Consider the following 9,298-nt stretch of genomic DNA (forward strand, 5'->3'; position numbering starts at 1 on the left):
ATAGAAAAGATGTTTTATGACAAACCAATAGATGGAATGGCATTACCTTGACGATTAATTCTATTATATTCCAACTTCCACAGGTGAGGTGTCATTCTTCGTGGCTTTGATGTATTCTCTTATTTCCCATTGAAAAGATGGTTTTCAGTATTTCGATACTTATGATTTTTGTGGAGAAAGTGCCTATACTCATCAAACACCTTCTTTCCTAAACTTTTTGAATGACGAGATTTCATCTTTGGACCACAAACAGGACATGCAAATTTTCCCTTTGTTTGAAGACCTACAAGATAATGTATAATTGGATTAAATATAATAATTTTTTGAATTATAATGTTCATGCACAACTTAAACACTATAACATACCACAAAAATGTGTTAGCCCCGGGGCATCGTGTATTGTCCATAGAAGCATCGCACGGAATTGAAATTGTATTTGTCCTATTGGTCTAGAGACGTCATACATAGTGACAACATTCCATAACTCTAGCAACTTGTCGATAAGAGGCTCGATATATACATTCATATCTTTAACTTGGTACTTACCTAATCAAATGAACAAAAACATTACATAATTATTATGACCATTTTACTGCAATATTTATAATTAAATTTAGACGACTATATTTAAATGATAAAATGCCTGGAACAATCATTGGCAACACTATGTGCTCCCTCTTTATTGACGTCCATGGAGGATGTTATTGTTGATAACAAAAATAGGCCACACTGAGTAAACAGATCTCATCTCTCCAAATGGATTGACACCGTCCGCTACCAATGAAAGCTTGAGATTACGAGGTTCTTCTTTAAAGTGTGGCCACTTTTCCTCTATGTCCATAAATGTTGAACCATCCGCAGGCATTCAAATAATGTCATCTCGACTTCCATTGCATGCATGGTAATCCATAAATTGTGCCAAGCTAGTGCACTTGAATAATTGTTGCATACGTGGAATAATGGAAATATAGCGAAGAACCTTGCGAGGAACCCTTTTTGTTATTTGATTTGTTCGATATCTACTGATATGACATTCAGGGCATTCAGTTCAAAATTCATGTTGTTTGTGATATATAATATGATCATTGGGACAAGCATCTATTGCTTGATACTCCATTCCAATATCTTTTATAACGATAGATAATTCTCGGTATGAGCGAGGTAAAATATTTGATGGTGGTAACAAAAACTCACCTATCAATCTACAACAACAAAACATAATTTGTTATAATAAAGAATATTAATGGTACAACATGATTCACGGTTTATTATGACATATATGACATGCCTTAACATACATGACATTGTTATGTTGGATAAACCATTCATAACCTTCACGTTCACTAACAACAATATAGCGGAGAGAAGAGTTACCTGCGAGCCTTCATAAAGGGCCTCAGATGCCTTCTCAAGTAGAGGGACATCATGAAAAACATCAAGGTCATCTTCATCATCATGATCAGCTACGCAAGTACTAAATGAGTCATGGATCAATGTATTTGTACCATCATCTTCAATTGTGTTTTCTGGCTCATGATCGTCATCTTCCATGTGATCATTATCTTTAGCTTCGATATTCACACCTCCATGTTCGTCCACTTCGAAAACCATATTCTCAGGGTTGTGTTGATCCATACCATGTGCTTCGGGGTGCTTGACCTATATAAAATTGATATACATAAATAAAACATGATCATGATCTCATCATCACGTGATTTATTATGTATATAAATTGTCAAAATGATATAATGAAAAACTTACCAATGGATGATAATCATGTCCACCTTCAATGTGACCATGCAGCCTACAATGTTTCTTCGCTATTTTGATTAGATGTCTTCTAGTCTTTAACCCCTTACAAATTTTGCATGGTTAATAACATTTTCCATCACCTTTTCTTTCCAAGTTAGACCACAATCTAGCAATTGTCTCCTTATTTTGTTGTTCATTGATATTGTCTGACATGGTCTTTCTTCACAGGCAAGAAAATAGAAATTATTGTCTGACATGGTCTTTCCCTCAGGAGCTGGCAGATCCTGCTTCCATACTTTAATTCTATTTTCTCAAAGGACAATCCTAAAAATCCATGCATTGCAAACAACTTTTTACACCTTTGTTGGTTGTGGTGGCATCACAGAGAGTTTACATCAATAAATGAAGAACATGCCAATGCTTTTAATGCAGCAGTAGAAGTCTATCTCTTATTCAATATCTCTAGTGAAACCCCCATGATCTTTTGTTGGAGTAGAATTTGTTATATTCTAGAAAGGGTCTTGTCCTTTGTTGATGGGATATTCATCTACCTCAAGAAATAACTGTTCTTTTCTCCAACAAGAAGTGGAACTAAATGAAGATCTAGCACCGTGAAATTAATCCTCAAAAGGATTACTATAGTTAGTTTTGGTAGATAATTATCTGGGTAAAATACTAATGTGGCTTTACGAAACATTATGTACTAGCTTAGCTTACTCTAACAACTTTGGTGCGACATGCTACATCTAATTAAGTCTCCATCAGTATCTCTATTGTGTTTATGGATTGGGATTCAATGTACTCTTTTTATACACAAATTTTACTTTCAATTGAGGAGGTTTGTATGTACTTGTCTTTCGATTGTATCCCTATTTCAAGAATTTCTTCTATCAACAAATCATTTGTTGTAAGTTGTACAAGTGGAAGCTTGAACATTCCTTCCATGCTAGCCTTGTTGATACGTTCAACACCATCTCGTGCAACAAATCTTTAGAACTCCATTTTTCCGAATTGAAGAGTGATTAGTAGGGACAATCTAGGACACTTACATAGGTTTTGCAAGAGAGATAAATAGACCTAAATATTATGGCTTAATAATGATCAATAGGTAAACAGATAAGAAACTCTCAATATCAAAATGACTTTCTCAATTGTCTTTACTAGAAATGGATAGATCTGCGAATAATGGCTTTATGACTATATGTCAACTTTAGACTCAATCCAAGAAGAGCTATAACTAATATGCGATATCTAGATTTATGATCTCTATAATATAACAATCCCATAATTATGTTTCCATGCATCTATACCACAACACAAACATCATGCTAGTGTTTAGCCATAGCAATTGATATCCTAATTATAGAATGTGAAATATGCACATAACTATGAATAAAGATTAAGAAAAACAAAGAAAGATGCTTATTGCAAACATAAATGACTAATGGACAAGAATTGAATTCATTGTAGATAGTTTTGAATATCAAATTCACTTATTTGTGTGCATTTAGTAACTCATGTACTTGTGGCCAACCATTTATCTCTTTCATAAATTAAACACTTATCAATAACATTAAATGGCTGAGTAATTATGTTTTAGTTGAAATTGAAAATAAAATATTTTATTTCAGGATAGCTTAGACTATTACCCTAGCATATTTTAGACTCTTGGTTTTGTTAGTAGTGGTTTGATGTCTTTGGAGCTGATCATTGCATTTCTTTAGTTACGTTTGCCAGCCTACTCCTAGCCTGTGCCAAAATGGGAGCTTTGGAATAGGGTATGGACATCCATCAAAACATAAAAGATAGAGGAATTTTGTCAGATGTAGTTGCAACTGTACAAAATGGATTTGTTGAGAAGGCTTTAGAAACTTTCAAGAAAATGCAATCGGCAGGTGTAAAGCCAAATTCCACGACCATTGCTACTATCCTCCCTGCCTGTGCCAAAATGGGAGATTTGGAACAGGGTATGGACATTCATCGAAGCATAAAGGATAGAGAAATTTTGTCAGATGTTGTAGTTGTAACTGCCTTGGTAGACATGTATGCAAAATGTGGAAGCATAGACAAGGCATGTGAACTATTTGATAGAATGCCTGAAAGAAATGTTGTCTCATGGACTGCAACGATTGCTGGATATGCACAAAATGGATTTGTCGAAAAGGCTTTAGACACTTTCAAGCAAATTAAATTGGAAGGCATAAAGCCAAATTCCACAACCTTTGCCAGCATCCTCCCTGCCTGTGCAAAAATGGGAGCTTTAGAACAAGGTATGGACATCCATCAAAGCATAACAGATAGAGGAATTTTGTTAGGTGTTGTACTTGCAAATGTCCTGCTTGACATGAATGCAAAATGTGGAAACATGGACAAGGCTCGTGAATTGTTTGATACGATGTCGCAAAGAGATGTGATCTCATGTGAACAATCAACATGCTCGTATATGGGAGGAAGGGATTGCTGATACAAAATTGAATGCTCACTCCTCAATCACAGTTCTATGGTTTTACGAGATTAAACTAGGACAATTAACCACCACATGTATGTTTTTTGCAACATGAAATTAAAAACTAGGGCAATTTGAATCTACCTCCTGCGTGGGATTGCCTTCGACACGGGTTTGATGTTCTTGGGGGCTGAAGTCACCACGGATGCCTATGCAGGATTGCAATTCACAAATGAATTCCCCACCTCTTTTTTTATTTTGTAATGGCCGCTATCATCAGAATTACGATGAACTCGAGCACTTTTTTGAGAAAAAGAAAATTCTCATTGCTAATGCCTTCTTCGTCGAAACCAAATGGGTAATTTCCATTGGAATTATGATGAATGCAGGCATTTTTTCTAAAAAAAATCAAATTTGGCCACAATATACCTTCTCCGTTGGAAACCTCAGTCGAAAATCTAGTCCAAATGTATTAGTGGCTTGATCGCTTGTGAATTTCCCACTTATCCAACTTATTCAACTTATCCAAATGAGAGGACGAATGCCCCTTAAATACATGTTTGAAGGATTTGAATTTCATCACGGGCGGACATCATGGAGATTTCCCACTCACTGCACAACCCACAATGCTTGCACTAGAAAGGTCCTACCCCTTTCTCTAGGGGAGAGTGTGGACAGAGTGATGCAGAGGCCAAGGAAGAAGCAATTTTCACAAGCCAACCACTCTTTGGTCTTTGATTAGGATAGAGGATTCGAGTTCGCATGCATGAGGACCCTAATGTAGTCGTAAATTGCTAGGGTCACAATTTTATGACACTACAGGTACCAATAGACTTACAGTTCTCTTATCTATCCTCCTATGACTTAAACACATCACCTACTTATCTTTATTATCTTCTTGGAAAATTCGCTTCTTCATCCTTCACTCCTATAACTTAAATGATTTTATCTTATCTCTTAAGATGGCTGCTCCCTTTTCCTTCTAAAATTTGCACTTCTTTCATGCCGTGCCCACTTTTTACCCAAGTGGACATAACACAACACAAACATTTTTTTTATAAAAATTTTAACACTTTTAATATATAATATTTAAAAGGAATTGCAATGGCTATAATGTACACACTTTAGAGATACAACAAAACATAAATAAACTACACCAAATTAACTTAAGTAAATTGCATTATATATTTTTAAATCATAACATAATGCATTTGTAAAACTACAAGCAATAGTAAAATATAGCAGATAATCATTCCTACCAAGACTAAATTTTATACTATAACATAAAGGTTCTTCTTATTACAAATAAAGGTACCTCCTTCATACTCAAGTTGCTCTTGCAATCCTGCGTTATGTATTTGCCTTTCTTTCCATGCTTGCACCTGCAAGCTTTATATTCAACACAAGGTCAATGGATCATTAGGTACATGATCAACATGACAAATAATATCATTACTTTAATTGGATCAATCATACAATAGTAAACTAATAAGGTTGCTAAGATGAATAAGGAATGCATAAGATTGGGAAGGGGAGGTAAGATTAATAAAACATAGAAAGACAAGAAAGACCTAAGGGCTAGACCTAGTGTCTCGGGGGCTCATCACAGATGGCCTTGCCTATGTGAAAGCTTAGAAACTTCATAGTTCGTAAAACAATTTAAAACCCATCTAATATGATGCTATAAGAGTGGGTATGCAACCCTTTCTAGGGTCAACTTTCCCAAACAGTTTCCTCATTGGCTGTCACCCACTTAGGTGAAGTAGAGATGAAATCCTAGTTAAGGATATATTATACTAACACATTCCAAGGAGGCTTGACTCTTTTAAACATTAAGATGACAGACACCAATTTTAGTTGCATCCCTAATTTTCATAAGTCGGTGAAGTAAGGATGTTGGGGTCTAAGGTTATTAATAGAAACACATAAAGGATCTCTCAAGTAATTTTAGAGCAAAAAGATGACACACACAACCCTCCCATCCAACCCGTAACCCAACATATAAGTACGAACAACCTATCCCCATTAAAGTACAACAATAATAAAGCTTATGCAAGAGATCATCATTTAGATCATCCATAGTGAACCCTCCCTTCATTATTCTCATCTGGCCTCTATTCACATCATACACTCGAGGAAAAATAGTCAATAATAAATAATACCTCATTGCTAAATACTTAAATGAGTTATATAGATATAAATATATGTTTGCATATGCCCCACATTAAAAATGCATTTGATTGCATCACATAATAGATAATATCTTTTTATAAATCAAAATAATTTTACGGACCTAGATTATCCTCGCCTACTTCTCAACCTTTCAAGTCATCCATCTCAATATGAGATAAAACAAGTAAATAGAACAAGCCTTTTCTTATAATTAAACATGATACCTAGTGACTAAATTGATAATTTACTAAATCAATAAACAACTTTAGTTTAAATTAAATACTATTTGCCTAATATAATCATGGGGAGATAACCATAAGTTAATATCAAAATTCTACTTCCACCGATTTAAATCCCTTTATTATACAAAATGTTTAATGAAAAGAGGGATGGTAGTAAAAGCACATCCAAGGTCACCTTTGCAAAACATCATCATCATGAGTTGTAGAGGTTCCTAAAAATACTTGGTTTTAAGTAGAAGGAAGAAATGGATCTTAATGCCATTTTAGACTTTATAGCCACTATCTTATCTTTTGGGTGTATCACACGATATCAAGATCCCATGATTTTTTTTAATTTGTTTATTTATTCTAAATATGTCCCACATCTATATGTACAAACCTTAATTTAAACTCATTTATAACTAGAAGGCACATTTAGCTTTATAACTCAACTAGTCTTCATTATTTTAGTAGTATTTAAGTATTTCTTGAACTTTTTCCTAAATAATCTCCATGCTTCAAATCATAAAACTAATTGAACTTAATATTAAATAAATGTACAATTCAAAAACGAATGTTATTGATTCAAGGAATTAAAAAGATTATAAACTTATGAAAACTTTAACAGATCTATATACATTCTTGATTAAAATTAACATATGCTTATTTCCAATCTAGAATGTATTGACAATTAGAACTCTAATAATAGAAACTTAAACAATGAAATTATTTATCATTAAATTTTATATTATTTTTATGGTAATCCGCAACATATTTTAACTAAAAGATATCAATAAAAACTTTTATTTCCAATACTACTTTAATAATGAATTGAAGAAGATTTAGTATAATTTAAAACTAAGAAAATATCAATGAATCAACCACATTTCTATTTTGACAAAGATGTTTCTTAAATTATCATCTCAAAGTGCAAATTTCTATTTTAAAAAACAAAAATAGTTTTAATGTTTTTTTTTATGAATATACCTTCTCTATTTAATATAAATATTAAAGTACATATTCACAAAAAAAAAGATCAGAGAATACAAAAACACCCCACAAGAGTCACACGACAAGATACGAGAGTCAAAAAAAACAAACATGTAAACCTTAACATATCTTAAATTAAACCTTAAACTCTCATATAACTTATCTATTGGTCAGAGGATTAATATAAGTTCAAAACTTAGGCGGTCGTTATCTAGTTCACCAATGATCACATGAGAAACCAGTCGCTGATAATTTAGAGGCAAAAGGAAGCAATAATGGCCGTAAATGACAAGGTGTGGTGGGCCTTTATTTCCTTTTAAATGGCCGACATTTTCGCAATGGATTTGAAACACGATTTTTTTGACTTTTGTAATAGTAATTGTGAGGTATTTAATGGTTAGAACTTTTATTTGTTTTTTAAAATCTTTTGAAATTTTTGTGATGGCAAGTATTTGCACAAGTTTTAATTTTATATTTATTTGATGAGGTGGATTTGAAAGATAAGTTTTTGTTTTTAGGATTTTTGTATCAGGTCTGAAATTTGACAGCTATATGATTGTTTTTTCACTTTTGAATCATATATGACAGCTTAAAAAATTACTAGACCATATGCATTGACATGCTAGACGTACATAGACACTTCAAATTATTAATAAACTGTAAAAAAATATAATAAGTAATATATAATATACCGTATTTTAATTTAAAATATTGATATATATTATTTTAGAATGTTTATTATAAAAATATAAATTTATTCAAAATATAGTAAGACATATTTGTTTCTAATTTTATAATGTTTTAATATGAATTTAGAAATTTAGTCAATTTATTTTTTACATATTTTTAAGAAGATTGTCTATATCAATTTAGAAACTTGTCATAATTGAAATATAATTGTTTCTAATTTTTAAAATATTTTAATATGAATTTTTAAAGTTGTTTCTATTTTGTGTTATAAATATGTATTTTTCTCTAATTCTTTTTATTTATCAATAAAATATATGTTTGTAATTGTACTTCATTTTTCTTTTTTAATATTGTTTTACATAACTAATATATTGCTTTTTGTAATTCAATGTTGATTCGAATAAAGAAACATATCAATTTGGAGAAGGGGATAACATTATTGACGAATTTGGGGAGGGCTCAAATATTAATGTAAAAAGAATTAAAAAAAATAGAAACAAGGGGATGGATTTTTTTTGACAATTAATATTTTTTTTTAAATGTCAAATGAAAGGCATTGAAATTACCAAACCGTCATAATATGACAAGTAGGGGTGGCCGTCAAATTCCACGCCTAGATGGAATGATGCACATGTGTTTATTTTTCTGAATCAATTTCTAAGTATAGAGTTGCCAATTGTCAGGTATTTAGCGAGTAAAATGTTTAATATTTAGCTTGGAAGGTACTGCATTTTAAGCTTCATGTTGGTGATGGATTTAAATGCTTGAATATTTCACCTACTAAGTGCCCCTATTGCTAGTGTATTGAAAATCTAAAACATCTTTTTTGGGACTTTGTTTTCTCAAAAAGAAAACAAAATATCATATATACTCAATTTATTGAGATATTTTTTCAAATGTTAACTTGGAGGAAGGCTTTGTTGGGTAATGGGATTCATAATAATATTATTGCCGAAACTATGAGACAATCTATTTTTCTCAACATCTGGAAAAGTAGATGTTCATCCATGATTTCTAATCATATTTT

The sequence above is a fragment of the Cryptomeria japonica genome, chromosome 6 (assembly GCF_030272615.1).
Source record: "Cryptomeria japonica chromosome 6, Sugi_1.0, whole genome shotgun sequence".
Taxonomy (NCBI): Eukaryota; Viridiplantae; Streptophyta; class Pinopsida; order Cupressales; family Cupressaceae; genus Cryptomeria; species Cryptomeria japonica.